Raw genomic sequence first — 16,816 nt, 5'->3', positions numbered from 1 at the left:
GTACAGTGTTCCTCAAAAAAGATGCAACCTGCAAATCGACTGTCTTGGAGGAACGGCATCGGGAGATTTTGTTTCAGTGAAGTAAACTTCAGCAATCAAGTGGCTTGGCTAAGCTTAATCAGCATACCTGGTATGGGCACGCTTATTTGCTCAAGACTACTTCTCTGTTTTAATTTAACTTAGTARAGAACTGACCGAGGCTAAAGGATTTCAAAAAACACAGGAATATGCACTAATAAATGGTGATCATTTTTAATTAAATCCATTCATGTACTTTTTTTGTTAAGTTTCTTAACTCTTATTTTCAGGCAAAACTTTAGGGCTGTGGTTCCCCTATTACCTTTTCAGCAGGAGCACAAACTTCAGCAGCTCCCGCCTTTCTCCCCCAGCTGTTTGCTCCTCTGCCAGCCTAATCACCCAGGACAAGCTTTGCTTTATGCTGGCAGTTGGAGATTTTTGGCAGAGTTTTCCTTCTCCCGTTGAATCACTTGCCCAATTTGGCTTGCCGCATGGCTGCACAAGCACACGTGCTGGCACAGCGCGGGGGGCAACAAGGGACCGGGAAAGAAAGGGAGCGGGGACTTACCCAGCTGCCGTGCCACCACCCAGGTAACCACAGCTTTCACTGGCTTTCCGTCTTCCGCACCAGATAAGCTAAAGAAGCATTAAGAGATGGAAAGAACTGATGTGAAACTAAAAAACAAAGGAGGCGGCAGGCAGGACTCAGGAATGGCGTGAAAGTGTTTAACTGACCCAACAGGGAGGCGACTGCTTGCRCGTGCCCCTCACTCACACCGCAACGATTCTAGGCTCTGAAACAACTAATTAAGCGTACGTATTATTGTGTCAGTACTCTTTGACACCAAAATCTCCAGAACAGTGCCATGTCAAGTTGCCCAAAATTAATGATTTAATGCTGACAATAGAGAGGCATTTCTAGATTTTTTTTCCTTTTAACTCCAAGGGAGAGTTCAGCTACATTATCCTGCTCAACTAGACAAAGAGAAAATCTCTTCTGTGAAAACTGTCATTGCTGAACCTCTGCAGAAATATCAGCTTAGTTAAATATATAATAGTTTAAGAAAATGTCTTCATTTAGAATTAGAAGTGTTTTGGGGGGCAGAGGTGGAATTCACTATCCCGTTTCCGAAAGCGATTCGCCGTGGCGTTTCTGGGGGACGCCAGGGGCCTGCCCGAGGAGCTACAGCAGCGCTACGCAGCACGCTGGCAGTTGTCAAAACAAGCAACCGCCTTGTCACCCGGCCCTGCCACACACCCGACACGAGGGTGTCGGGTTCCCGGAATGAAAGGCTTTCCCAAGCTGAGATGCCTGCTGCAGCGCCCCAGGCAGGGCGCCGGGCACGGCGAGGCGCCGCGGAGCCAGGCTGGAAGCCAGCCCTGCCCAGTCCTCGAAAGCTGGCTCCGAAGGTCGAGCTGGCTCCGAAGGCTAAAATTTCCAGGGATCCCTGCTTCCGAGCAAACCCCTGGGGCTAACTGCCAGGGAGCTTTCCATGCCGATGGACAACAAACGCGAGTTCTCGGAGGCTTCGGGAAGGATCCAGCAGGGAATCTAGGCAGGTTCTATAGTTTCTTTTATAGTTTCATCTGAATGTCAAAATTAAAAATCAGTCTCCTGAGACATTTTGACATCATCAAAATCTTATGTAAGCTTACCAGAAAAATTCCAACTTCTGCACTTCTCAGTGATAAATATGACTGACAAGAAAAGCCAGAGGAAGGCATACCAAACTGTGCCGCAGCTATTAGATACTTGCTGCCACTTGGCACTCTCTGAGCAGTATACATTTTACTACAGTCCGCTCAGTAAATGCATAGGTGGTCAAGACAAGGAATAGCAGCCTCCTCCCCTCCCCACCCCCTAAACCCCTCAAAGATTTATCTCCAGCTACAGTAAGCGCGGTGCAGCAGCACCCGAGAAAGCTTGTGTTTCAGCCTGGAACCAACAGGATGGGATACGTGTCTATATTTAGCTAGCGAGCAGCTTGTTTTTCTAGATCCTGACTTTATTGTAATTGCAGCCCTGTCAGAGTTATGACTGATGCCAGTTACCACTGTTTTCTTTGATTACTGAACTCGGTTAAGCCTTCCGTAAGGTCAGTGGCCTCTGGACAGACTGTTTAGCACCTCGCTGCTCCGAGCGGCCAGGCGTGCCGGCCGCTGCAGCCGGCTGCTCCGAGGCCTTCGCCGCAGACCCAGCCAGCGCCGCAGCCGCGAGGACTGTTCCACTTTTTCATATGGCATTTAATGCAAATGCCTTTGTGTTGTATCCTTCTGCCTTTCCTTTACTTGTCATTACACTGTGACTTTCCAGACTAATACATGATTTTTTTGTTTTGTGAGGTGCCTAACATGTCATGTTATGAGAAGCGAACAACAACAAATAAAAATCAACATTTAATATGAACATCAACATTTAATCTAGCACAACTTCTAAGCTTTGTTGTCAGAAAAAGCGGTCAGAAACTACAGAGTCTTATACTAACACGAGGTTTTGATGATTAAACTGGTTCTTTCATTCCAACAAACTGAAACAACAATGGAAACAGTAGCTGACTATCTGCTGGAAATGACATTTATTCTTTCAACTAATCCACAGGATTTCAGCAAATAATCAGACTGAAGCAGCAGTTACAAGCGTACAGTGGTGGAAGGTCCCGTGCTTATGACTCATGCCACAATTTTTTTCTCTCCTATTGTTTTGCAAATTCTCTGCTTATAATCTAAAATACATTTCAACTAGAAACTTTCAGTCCCAGTGGAAACTTGAAGATAATATATTCCAAATGAGTGATGTTTTAAGGGTGCGTCTCCACAACATCTTAAATTAATCTAGATGTGGGCTGCTATGGCCCTACCCCTCTCCCTCCTTCCGAGCTTCTGCCCTTTCCCATGGACAGACAGACAGACGCTCGCATGATCCCATGGTCTGAGCCAAAAACCATGCAAGGGCCACTGCAGGGAGCCAGAGGGAGTGGGTGTATGGGGAAAGGATACACGACACGACAAGACTGCGGCAGTTCAGATTTACATAGGCTTGAATGGAGAGATACCTTCAGAAGTCATTAGTCATCCTCTGAGCCATGTCGCCTTTGGAAATTGGTATCCTGAGGTCTGGGTTTTATTTTTAAGGTACTGATTTATTTTCACGAAATACGTTTTAAATCTGTATTTAAGCAAAGAAGTTATCCTACATATATTAGYGATATATTCCCTTAATGGCATTCATAATAATGTAACTTTGTCTCAATAGGTCTTAAGAGCCAATTCAAACTTCCAGGATTATGAGTTCATTCAAAATAACGTCTGCTTTCTCCACCTTATGGCTTTGCTGGCAATAAAGCTTTTGCAGATGGGATCTGGTTGATAATATCTGAGATGCTACACAAGTCATACTGAAGTCTAGGACTCTCTTCTGCTTCTTAGCTTTAGCTTTGCTTAACAACCTATTTTTGTATGGTAAAACAGTGGTAGAAATTAGGATATAATGAAGAAGATCCACAAAAGTGGTGCAATCTTATTTAGTGCGAGTCCTCTTTGGATTATAACAGTTATAATAAAAATCTCTTGGATGTGTAAGAATGGTCTGAGAGGACCAAGAAAAGACTCAACCTACTTCCCATTGATAATCTTTCATGCCATGTACCCCAGGGCATGCAAGAGTCCATTAAAAAAATCCATCTTCAGATATTAATGCACAAAATGGCAAATCCTTAAACATCATCTTTCCATGTAAAGCATTTCTATCAGCCTACTATCCTTTTTCAGAGGGGGAAATTTTCACTGTGTCATCAACAACAATACTTTCAGCTATCAGGTTACCTACTAATGAGTAGCTTTTAGTGTCCAATGCCTATTCAGAGAAAGTCAGGTCTGGATGATGAGTATAGTCTTTAATAATTTACAAGACTCATTAGTCTTATCCCAAAAGATAAGCAAGCAAAATTTGATATTTACCGAGATTTCCAAAAGAAAATCAAGTTACAGCTTTCCAGAAGCCATTAGGATTTGTCAGTCAATAAACATTGTCAAAATGTTCTTCTGTGGAATGACATCAGCAGAAGGGTTATCCATCTTAAAAAGCCCCTTATAATTAGGGACAAAACATCAGAAACCTTAAGAAACTCCCACTACTGAAAATTAAAAATAAAGGTTTGATAATTATTTGATATGGCAGATGCTAAAGACCTTTACAATTTGTTATATTAAATGGACAATGTGTAGGTCTATTCTGGGTTTGCATAGTATAATATATAAGTAGTCTACACACCTAAATACACACCCAGAGATGGAATTCACATTCAACATCAAATACGCACTTTGACAGTACAATATAGAGAACCAGGAGCAAGAAAAAGGTAGCGTACAGAATCGTATTKGGACTAAGTACATGACTGAAAAACAGGTTGCCTCAAGTTCTGTTCTTGGCCTATTTTCACTAGGTATTAATTTCAAAGGGTAATGCAGCAATTGATAAGCATATTCAGAAGATGAAAATTACTATACAATGGCTAGATATAATTGTTACATTATTTTCACAAAGATTATGGCTAGAACTGTGGTGCTTACCTAAAAAACCAACAGAAGTAATCCAAACGCAATTTTCTTACAGTTTTCTTGTCATCTCCTGCTATGAAACATGCACTTTACTACTCTAGAACTGCTTCTCGCTCTGTGCAAACAACTACCAGTAACAAGGGCTTAACTACAGAGAAAAGTTATCCAGTTAGATCTCTCTACTCATATCCTATCCCATACTTATTTGTAGAACAATGATATTTTCCTTTGTTTTGAAGTCTTCCCAAATGAGATAATCTAAACGCAAAAGGAGCAGGCTGGAACACCCGGGAGAAGGCGGGAGCTCCGGTATCCTTCCACTGGCTTCCTTAGGCAGGACCAGGAGCTGGGGAACTTTAGCTGCTCCACCTCATTTCTTGTTTCATTTAGATTAATCATATGCTCCAAATTTCCATGGATCTTGGACAGTGTTTTTTTTTCCAGGCCTTGTATATATAAACTATTGTACTTTCCCTTCCTTATCTACAAAACTGGTCAAGTCCTTTTATATGCCAAATCAATGGGCAGAATTAATCTATGATGTAGGGTAAGAATGCTTAAAAAAATAGACGTATTTTGAATTTTGTAACTCTTGCCTATTACAGTCCTACAAAGAGGAGATCATACAACACCATTTTACTGTAGATCTTTCTGAAACAGCAATAATTAAGGAACATGCAATTTCCTTAATTCCAGTTTCCTTTCTATGAAATACCCCTTTAGACAAATCAGTTTACATTGCAAGCGGTGTACCCTAGAACTATGCAGCCTATACAATCAATGATATTTCAAAGATAAACCTATGACTCTTATTCTGTCCTAAATTTCTATATTGCCACACTAATGTTCACTTCCAACATAACGCTTATTAACAGCATGTCATAACACAAAGAGTATTTAACTGATCAGGCTGTTTGATAACACTTCAGGGCTACAAGGGGGAAAAATGTGGTCATTTAAAAATTATAAAATAGAAGAAACATGAAATATACTTAAAACCAGGAAGAGATCATTATGAAACCTTTAAAATATTCAGTACTTTCTATTCCTGTAGCAGATCAAAAGAATAGTGTGTGTTTAAAAAAAAGTTTCCAAAGTCATTATTCAATTTCTAAAACCAACTTTTTAAAAACTTCCAATAGAAATTTTTTCAGCTCAGTGGTAGGATTAGAACACGGGGACACAGTCAACTGTTTCTCTTTTATGAGAAAGCACACCAACAGGAGTAAGGAAGAGGATCTTGCATAGTCTTAGAGGGAAGCAGTTTTCCAGAAAGGTGCGGAGTTAAAGCAGGGTAATCTGATTACATGTACAGACTACTGATCTGCACCTTTCAAAAGTTTTCAAAATCCCAGAAGAAAAAGATACCATCTGGAATTGCTACTTAGCTGTATAAAGCACCTACCTGAATACTTTAACATCTATGAAAAGTAGTACAACCAAGAAATAGCAGTTCCACAATACATTTGTTACTCCTTGTACATGTAGCAGAAAATCAAATGCATTAGGGTTGAAATATATTGCAACATATATATATACATATATATATACACACACACACATATATATGTATGCATAGCTATCTTAATCCATATATAGAGTGCATCAAAAATGCAATAAAATTATCCCAGGAAATTGAAAATGTAATGGAAGCATCTTTACATTATACAAATAGTATATGGTAGCCTCCTGCAACCACGTAGTTTTCATTATCCATCTCCAGCAGGTTTTGCTGAGGTCTTGCACTGTATCTTGTTTTAAAACAGGACATAAAAACTAATGAATAGGTAGCATCTTCGCAAATCTTATTTTGTAACTAGAGTATATCTAGTTAAACCTAATTAAACTTAGGCCAACTAAATCCAGGCAACTGAAATAAAAGGTCAAGGATTTTGCTAGGCCTCCTTGTCTGGGTCTATGCAATCAAATACTGATACTCCCCCAGATTTTTAAAGAATGTTGTTTACTGCACTCTTATAAAAYTTCAGCGCATCTACAGGAAAACTTGGAACTTAAACTTGTTTTAAGGGATGCTAACAGTTGTCTTTCCCAAATGATCTTTTAATGTTCTCATGTCAGTTGCTTCTGCAAACCATTAAAGTGTTGTTACTGCATTGCATGTTTTTTTCCAAAGATGACATCAAATGACCTGCTCCATGAAAAACACTTGCAAAGCTAGTCCATAGCTGTTTTGAGCTGTAACTTCACAGAACTCTAAGCAACAAAAGCCACATTTTCCCTTCAGTGCCTGTACCCAACTTCTCCCTGTGCCTTCTCATTCTCAGTGTGAACATGAGGCCAGCGAAAGGGGCCGAGAACCTGACCCAGGCTACCAGAGCGCGGTCGCCCATGGAGTCTCCAACACCTGCCACCGGAACAAGCTTGTTAAAAGCTAGCTCAGGTTTCCTGACACATCCTCCTTTCGTACGGCTTGAACACCCGACCATACTGAAGGAAATATTTGGATACCCAGCACTGAGGAAGAGTACAGCTTTCTTACAAGGAAGCTAAATCTTCCCAAGATAGAAGTGTTAAATGATTTCTAGGTTGTTATCTATAGTGGAGTAAAAAATGAAGCATAAATACTTATCTTTCCTCTAAAGGCAAACAGACTTAGTTCCTAGATTTTCTGAACTGCAGAATCATGGAATAGTTGAGGTTGGAAGGCACCTCGGGAGATCGTCTGGTCCAACCCCCCTGCTCAAGCAGGGTCAGCTAGGACGGCTTGCCCAGGACTGTGCCCAGTTGGGGTCTGAGTATCTCCAAGGATGGAGATGCCACAACCTCTCTGGACAACCTGTTCCAGCGTTCAACCACCTTCACATTAAAAAAGTGTTTTCTTATGTTCAGAAGAAATTTCCTGTGTTTCAATTTATGCCCAATTCTCAATGCAGTTTTGGTTAGGATTGCTTGTAATTTATTTTGATAGTAATATAGCCCAGTTGGCAGTGGTCTAGATTTTTTTTTTGACAGTCAACAGATATTTCATGAAGAATACCAGATATTTGCACTGAATTAAGGAGGGAAGAGCAGAAGACCAGTTCAATATGGAATTTTGTTTGTTTAGATCCTTTTCAAATTGGCAGCATATTTCTTCTGGCCATTAATTATCATAAGCAAAAAATTAAAGTACCACTGGTTGCTATTAGAGAAGCTTTACTGGAAATTGCTGCTGCTGGATAAGGATTTGCATGCAAATAGTTTCACGAAAGAAGATTTTCTCACATGTAACTCCTGGCAGAAACATTCACATACAGCTGAAGCTGGGGCATAGCAGCCTTTCTCTCAGCAACTGCACTGAGATATATATCCGTTATGAAGCACCACATCCACACGACTGCATACACAAAACAAGAACATTTATATGTATAAACAGGGTGTTCTGAAACACAGTTTTAGCATGTATAAACTTGAGCCTAGAGGCAGGGGATACTAGTCTCTAACCAATCTTTTAATGACTGGGTATGCCTCTATAATTAATAGAGTGGATGAGAACAGTTAAGAAAAGCAGCTTTAAAGAAAAGGTGATCTGATGAGGATAATTAATATTTCCATGCATGATCTGGGACTCACTGAAGATTAAATATTAGCAGCATATGGCTATGGAAAGAAAAAAATCTGTCCTGTTAAAGAACACAGTTTTTCCTGTGCTCTTCCTTTCTAAAAGCCTCCTGGCTTTTATAAGGTTGCATCAAAATCATTATGTATAAAAACTTAACTGCTACAAAATGAAATATTGTATATATAATTTCTGTCAGTCCAACACAATTGAATGCCAAACGAATCCAAAGATGCACTGAATGCCTCAGCCTGTTAGTATCATGCCCTGACCTAGACAATTCTGGCTCATTAAACATTACTCCCATCTTAAAAAAAAACCACACAACCAACACAGCAAAAATCCCAGTTACTAACCTCCATCCCTTGTTGTCTTTTAACTACTTGTTTATATTTATCTAAAGTATCACTTCCTAAATGCCCCCATCCCCCATACAACTGAATGATTGGGAGTCTGCAGGTTGACTTTCTCACGGGAAGTGGAGGCAAGTCTCCTGGTAGCATTCCCTATCTTAGCTGAGATATTCATTCACCCTGTTACACCCCAAATCGATGGACGAACATATAAAATTAGGCTTCAGAGGGGGTGAAGTGTCTACTTTAGGAAAAACAAGTATTGCCAGACTAACAAACCTTAGTTTTGAACACTAGATAATCTTTAAGGCTACTTTTAATTAAAAGGAGTACACTAAAAATAGTAACTAGTGGAATTTATATGAGTATTCCACTCACACCATACTTCAGTTTCAACATATGAACCTTTTTTCCACAGAAAAGTGCTTTTCTAATATCCAGATGTAATAGAATTTTTGAAAGACCATTCTGTCTCCAAAGAGAACATTATGATTAGCTTTCCATTCTAAACAAAAATTCCCATCTTCTCTAACAGCTCCAGCTTCTCCAAAATAACCAAACCATCAGGAGCTTTCTAGTGTACTTATCTGCCAGAAGAAACACACATACTTCTAAAGGAGGAACAGGGGAAAAATGAGAAGAAGTATTTAATGGCAGTGAAGTTTGAATGGGTGAAATATATTCTTGCTTTTCTTGGAATGTCATTTCTCAAAGGCTTAGCCTAGAAATGCTCTTTTTTAATTAGGCTAGTGTGACAAGCTGCCTTTACTCATTCAGTTTTTCCACAGGTTGGTGACTTTAAAGGTGTCCTACCTGCATTTTAGCAGCTTAGGATTGATCTATGTTAACACTTCAAAGATTCACATTTGAGCATGTAAAAATTACATCATATGCAGGGAATCCTGAATTTTTTAGATCAATATTCCCAAACATTTTTTAACCCTAAAAAAAAAAAAAAAAGAAAACCTCAGCAATTTGGTTTTGCACATACCATTATAGAAGTTTTGATTTAAAATCTTAAAGACAACATGGTCCTGCCAGGTACCTACAGTTACTCCTTAGTCAGACACAGTAATGGGTCACATATGCCAGCTATTCTGTGCTATGTGATCAACAAATATATATACACACCATACATACTTGCATTAAATCCAGTGCCCCAGAGTATCTCACATTTCGCCTTCCTGGCTCACGTTTTGCTCAAAAGCGATTTGTCCAGTTACTAACTTTATTTTCCCATGTAGCACTCTCCTCATCTCGGAGGCTAAAAGTTTTAGAACAACTTTCCTATTCATACTGAGTCAGAACATTTTAGCTACAGACCACTCACAAAATGCCCAATTTTAGAGTTAAGGTATTTCAAAGGCTGCTAACAAGCTGCTGTGTAAGCTAAATGTCAGGGTTTCAGCTGTCCCCTAGAAACTGCCACGTTAAGAACTGCCAGAAAGCTGCTCTTGCAGCTGAACTGCAGTGGAAAATAGGGCGCAGTATGCGCATTTATTGTCTGTGCAAGTTATACCACAGCGAAATGAGCTTACAACACTTGTGCAGAACACAGAAAACACGACATCTCTTAATTGAAGGGTTCCATCCTTCCTTGTAGATGGGTGAGAAGAAAGATTATGTGCACAAATTACTTTTTCAGATGGCTTTCAGGCTAATATTTTTAAATGCTAACATTTCAGTAGATGCTTCCTTCATTAAGTTACTGACACCAATCTTTATTTTCATTTCCAAAACTGTGGAGGTTTTTTAGTTTGTTTTTAAATGGGGAAAGGTAAGTACTCCCTGTGGAACTTAATTACTTTATTGCTACAGGTTAGCTTTTTCTACTTTTACGCCTTTATAACTCATTCCTCCATTTGAAAAGATTTTCTTCACATGAGGAAAAACAAACATAGCATTAAAGTTCTAACTCTATACTTCTCCCAGTAGTAAGAGAAAATGATACTTATGATAAAGCATCTTTCTTTTTGGAATTATGTACAGAATTTTCTGCTATAATATATGGCACAAAGATCTTATAAAACTTGACATTTTCTAGTTTTTCTGATGTTCAGTTACTGTGTACAGTAATAAAAGTCATTACATATATACTATCTTTTTGAAAAAATCCAATTTTAAGTTCTCCATTTTAAACAGAACTGATAACGGTACGGTCCTGCAAATGCCAGAGTCTTTCCATCTGCAGACACAGAGAGGCTTTACACCTTTAGTTCTTTCTCTCTTGAAGAAAGCACTGAAATCAAATAGGAAATGCTCCAAGGCACAATAGTGCAGATGTTCCTGAGGGATGGGTACAGTTACATTGCTTAATCAATCAAAATTTTGTTAATAATGTAGCTGAGTGATGCTATAAAAATGATCTGATACTATTTGTGTATTCATTTTAATGACTCCCTGGAAAGAAATGCCAGGAACCAAAGGTACCCAGGTCTTCTGAATAAGCAGGAACATTTCTGCACTAAGATTAGGAACATCTTCAATTTATACACACCAGAACTTTCCTTAGTGATCCTGAATCCCTGTTCTGCTCCAAAGGGAGAAGGAAAAAAAAAAAAGGGGGGGGGGGTAAAGTTTTACAGAAGATTGCTTAACTGAACATGAAAAATCAGTGCCTGAGCTAACAAATCCTCCAACCCCAGCTTCCCCTTCCAAGCCTTAGTACATTAATCTCTTTTCCTTTCAGCTGCTCCACTTCTTGCATAACAATGTCATTTCCTGAATTCAAATCTCTACAACCAAACCTTAAGGCTGAATAATACTATATTAAGGTCTATGAATATTCCCTCATCTAAGTTACTTAAGCAGAGTATCCTTTTAAAATGGGGATACGCTGGTGCAATTCAGCATAATTTTCTTAGCACTTTCAGAGCAAGAATCAGAAGCAGGGAGGCAATCAGCAACCTAATGATCTCACTGGAACATGAAACTACTACTACCTCCAGAGCAGATTTTTAAACAAACTACCAATATTTTTTACAAATTCTCATCACTATGTACAGTAGGCATCTATTTCTCTGGGGATGTGTATTTGGGCAAGCTCCTAAAGAAATCCTGGGCAGGTATTCTAAAGGAAAGAAAACATGCTGTTAGTGTCCTCTGCCTTTCTGTACAGTACAAAAAGGCATCGCTTTCCTGAGTGTTCAAAATATGAATTCTTAAACCCTAACATAAGCGATTATTTCAGCCAAACACAAAAATAAGTATTTGATCTATGAAAGATATTAAGTTTTGATTTGCATGCTAGGTAGTTCCTTTCTCTACCCGTATTCCTAAGCAAAATGCATGCTTGAAGCTAAAAATAAATGTGTAATTACTATGTTCAAGCTCCTACTTTTGCCTATGTCTTTGCTAAGTCACGATCTGGAGTTTCCGTGTGTTAGATATTACCTAAATTGTGTGATCTGTGCAAATTGCAGGATGAGGAGGATGGCAGTTGATGGCCAAGACAACTGCAGACAAACAAGGGCCAGAGGAGAACTCCTGGCGCAAAGAGCATCAGAAGCAAGAGGTGGGGGGAAGCCTTCGTTCAAGGGCACCTGCTACGCTGTGGTCTCCTCAGAGACATTTTAGGCCAGTTTGTCTTCACGGCATTTGGAAGCTCTGAAGCCAAATAACGAGAGAATCATAGGGATGCAACTCCTCCCTGTAACAGAGGCAACAAAAATAGGAAGACTTTGTTTCACACAAGCACAGTTTACTTAAGCTACCTACTAAACTCTCTAGCTAAACAAAAGCAGTTTGAGTTATTTTAAAGAAAAAAGCATTTATTCTCCATAAGCAAGGTTGGAAAATGTTTTGGTTTTATTATGTCCTGCATATAGTATCTGTATCAACGTAGACCCTGATGTTGAAAAAAAAAGAAGATGGAACAGAAAGTATTGCACTGACTGTATCAAAAAAGATGACATTTTAAACAGAGTTCCTAAAAATACCCATTTAGGGCTGTATAAATTACTTTAAATTATATTTTGGAGTATTTGAAATATGAAGAATTCCTTGTCATGCATAAAATAGCCAATTAACATGAATGTACTGCTCTATTATGCTTTTCAAAATATGCAGGGATCTTGTCTTCAATATTTAACATGATCATTTCCATGTCCTTATGTCTATTACAGTATTTGAGTGTATTACAATATTTTATTGGACAAATAAAAGTACCACCTTTGGAGCAATTGTAAATAAAGCAAATTTCTTACACAGAAAATGGCTATAAAAAGGAAATCTAACTTATTTGATACATGAAACCACAGTTTACATCACTTTATTAGTAAAATCACATTACTTCCTTTCTGGCTTTACTTTAAAAATCTGTAGTTATGTAAAATGGAATCATGCCAGATGAAGAGTGAAAGGATGAATGACTAGTGTCCACCAGTGATAACAAGCTACTTGGAAGTAGTTTTTAACGTATCTCTCCCCTTCCCCGCCTTCCCCCCCCCCCCCCAAAAAAAAAGATACCAATAGTTTGGTTTCCAGTTGGATGAAACCCACAACTGCTAAGCTTTTTGAACAAAAGTGTGCAAGACTAGTAATTGTATACTGTACAACCATTTTTTTTTATGGGTTTAGGGGATAGAAATCAATGGAAATTAATTAATCCACCATTATTGCAACAGAGTAACATCCTGCTCAGCATCTCCTCCGGCAATCCTGCTCTCCACCTCTGCTCTCTCCCCTACTGCTCTGTGGCAATGTTTTTTCTATTGGCATAGTTCAATCACATATACCTAACATAAAGCTTGAGCCCATCCATTCCCCCCTCTCCTCCCCCTGCAAAAAAAAAGCCCCAAGAGAGGGAAGCAGCATTGCATCTTGCAGGCAGTCTTCTAGAAATGAGACCGGTTCACACAGAGTTGAAAAATACTACAAGGAATTTCTTGAACTTACTAATAACTTACACAACTCTTGGTTCGCAACTATGCAATCCTGACACCTGGCCAAAATGAATAAGAAAAAGCAAAGTGAGTATTCTGTACAGGCAAGAGTTAGGGAGATGATAACCTGCATTTCAGCTCTATGAAGACTGATATGAAAGCAAAAGATGACAAAAATGGATTGGACTTCAAAGTGCAAATTTTATTTCATGATTAGGTGCCACCAATTGATTAAAACAAACTATTCACTACCACTGCCGTATCATCCACTCAAGACATAAGTCTTTTCCCAAAGGGCTTAGAGAATAAAAGCAGTGTTAATAAGAAAAGATGAACTATAGGCCACACATTTAATATTTTTTAAAATTTCTTCATACTTAGCCCCAGTAAAAAACATTGAACATAGGAAGACATTTAACAGGACAAGATAGTGTTTTGCACACTGGAAGTGCAGAGTTCATTGCACAAGGAACCAAAAGTAAGGACTTGAACAAGAAGCAAAAGGACACCATCTTCTAATGTCCCTAGTCTGCCTTGGTGGCAACTTAGCCACTTTTTGATTTGCCACGCAGCAATATGTGTACTGATCTGCCCCAAACCACATTACTTAGCTGATGGAACAAGTACACTTACAATCTCAGTTATTTATCACAGCAAAAGAATGCCAAGACCCAAGTATCCCACGACAAGATAAAATGCCAAGTAGTGAAAAGAGCAAAGCCAAAAACGTACTGTGCCGCTCCAGCAGCGCTTTCATAAGGAATGAAGGACAGAACCCAATGCGATYTTTTTAAAATTTGTCATGAAAAGGCACAAACCAGGAAACAAATCTCATAGCTCTTGGAGTGGTGCTACAACGATCAGGATCTTGTCGTCTCCCTCCCCACGTCCCCTGCAATACATTTCAGCATGTGGATGTTTCGGAACTGGGACATATGCCTGCTGCTTGGGTAAGGACGAAAAAAGAAAGGAAAGAAGTAGCAGTTGCATCTTTAGCTCTGTCGTCTTCAGCCTCCTTTCCCTCACTAAATCTCTGCCGGTGGCGTGGGCCTCATCCTCCAAGCTGAACTCAAAAGTCAGCTGAGATGAAATGAAAAATCTAGAACGAACAGTCAGATCTTAAGGTGCAACTATCTAACGAAAAAAAAAGAGAAAAAGAAACCCTGAGGACAAAATTACACTTTAACAACAGATGCACCATATTTCAGCTCACTGTATGACTGACCTCTCTAATTCCTAATATCTCAGCAGTTTTGACATCTGTCTCAAACTTTGAATCTGAAGCTAAAAACTGGGTGAAATACATGTAGTATGAATACAGCAGTGTACAAAACATCATGGACTACAGAGTTGCCTTTAGTTTGCAAAGATACAAAACATCTGTTTAGGGCTTTCTGCTCCAAAACATACAAACTATTTCAGAAAGAAGTTTACTTTCAAAATGATCTATTACAATATACTCAAATATGTTTAAAGCAACGAGCTTTTGGATCTTTGCTTTTCTCTTTAAACAATATATGAGCAGCTGTGCCTTTGAGACCATCGGCATGTTAACAAAATATTTCTTAAGGTGCAGATTTACAATCTGCTTAAGATGCCTGAACTCTGCACTTTGGGGTGGAGGCACCAGCCCCAGCGCTTTGGCCCTGCGTTCCCAGCAGTAGCTGATGAAAGCGCCGGTGCGGTTGTGCAATCAGCTGGATGTAGTTCCTAATCTGACTGGAAACTAATCCCCTGCACAAGCAAATTTCCAAACAGATTAGGAACCCGAGTCAGCTGGTCACATCCGCACAAGTGCTAATACTGCTGAGATCCCCCTTTCTTTGGCAGTATTGCCTAAAATCAGCTTAACACAATCAAGAAACTGCATCTGCAAAATCTCAGTTAGGTATCTCTGGGGTGTTCACTTGTAAACAGCTCCATGCTTTCAGCATTATTCCACTTCAGGATTATATTTAGAGGCAATTCCAGCTCTCCTCTAGCGTACAACTTGATTTTTTTCCCCCGCAGTTTATTTCTGACTATAGAAACATATTTAGGGAAAAAAATCCTTCCAAATATTAAGATAATTCTTGGGTAAAAACCTGAATTGGGCATGACGAAACACCATCTCTTAAATAAACCCAAAGATTAACTCTGCCTGTAACATCTTCCTATTAGTCACGTGTCCATACCGGTATTCGAAGCAAGTGATGCTTGCTGCTGTGTGTCCCCCCTGAACAATTTTCCCTACTGTCAGCCGGCTTTAAAGGAGAATTGGAATCATGAATGTATCTTTGAAACCGCAAATCTCACAAAAAGCATTAGTTGGTATGGCAGAAAGAACAAGCTAGTGCGCTGCTGAGGACAACCTGGTCGAGTGCAGCTCCAGCTGAGCTCGGCACAGCCCTGTGAGGTGTCGGATGGTGTCCGACAGCCCTGCGAGAGGCGTCGGAGCGGCCAGGGCGGCCCGGCGGGAAGGAGGCCGCGGCTTCGGACCGCGGTGTGCTAGGGAAAGGGGAGGCGGTGGTGGGAGCAGACCAGAACGGGGACTCGGGGAACAAAAGGCCACCTTTACAGGACGTTAGGCTTTGTCCTCTGCTCACTGAGATGGTTAAAAGAAATCCTAGTTTTCAAAGATCTTGGGTTTTGCTCCAAACTGAGATGAGAACAATTTTTTTTAAATGAAATTTAATGCTCAGTAGCATTTTTCAGTTTTGTGCTTATGCCAAGCAATAACACCACGCTACACATTTCATATCTATTAAAGGGAAACGTTATATATCTATTGGAAAAAAATTGGAAAAGTGTGTACTCTATTGAAACTCTATTGGAGTTCCACTCTAATGGGAAAAAAATGGGTGAAGTAGTCAGGAAAATTAATGTATTTTTGTGAATCATTTTGCTCATGAACCCAACATTTTCCATTGCAAAAGCATTTGTCCACCTTTTCCAAATGCGAACAAATAAACTTGCCCTTCCACCCCAACACTCTTATCTGTCCACCCTAACACTTAAAATTTTCCAGTGACCTCAAGCACTTCCATTTCCTTAGAAATCCCAACAGAATAATCAACATCATAAAAGTTCCAGCTAAACAGATTCCATTTTTTTGAATTATCCACTATTAGGTAAGATTTATTTACATTTGGAGTGCAGATATCAAAACACAACCAAGTCTGTTAGGCAGTTCAGTCCAAGCAAACATTTCTTGCAAGAATTATTCCGAGCTTGTGCAAGAAGTTGGGTAAGTTTCAAATCATCCCAGTTTAATACATACTCAAACCTGTAGAAAAACATTGTTTAATTTATAGATTGCATTTCCAATAATTCTCACAGAATCACCTCATTTGCTAATTTTTCCTTTTTCTCCCAGTAAAAGTCAGAAGACAACGCGCCTACTGTTTTAAATTAGTTGCTTCATTTTTGTCTTGCGTCACCTCATCTGGAATAGAGAAATGAAAGAC

General features: G+C 39.4%; 1 protein-coding gene across 9 annotated transcripts in view; it reads right to left on the bottom strand.

Annotated features, from left to right (window-relative positions):
- PEAK1 (pseudopodium enriched atypical kinase 1) overlaps positions 1-16,816 on the bottom strand; it is a 120,367-nt gene that overhangs the window by 91,636 nt on the left and 11,915 nt on the right. For 2 of the 9 annotated variants that reach the window (XM_026068308.1, XM_026068312.1), the window contains exons 1-2: positions 11,881-12,019; positions 587-654 (exon numbers count right to left, since the gene is read on the bottom strand). The exons of 2 other annotated variants lie outside the window; for them this stretch is intronic. The gene's annotated coding sequence lies outside the window, so the exon portion shown is untranslated. 5 more of the 9 variants (XM_026068310.1, XM_026068313.1, XM_026068315.1 and 2 more) reach the window with 4 other exon arrangements.

The sequence above is a fragment of the Apteryx rowi genome, unplaced genomic scaffold (assembly GCF_003343035.1).
Source record: "Apteryx rowi isolate R43461 unplaced genomic scaffold, aptRow1 scaffold_27, whole genome shotgun sequence".
Lineage (NCBI taxonomy): Eukaryota > Metazoa > Chordata > Aves > Apterygiformes > Apterygidae > Apteryx > Apteryx rowi.
Note: the sequence above shows the minus strand (reverse complement) of the source record. Positions and strands in the feature narration are given on the sequence as shown.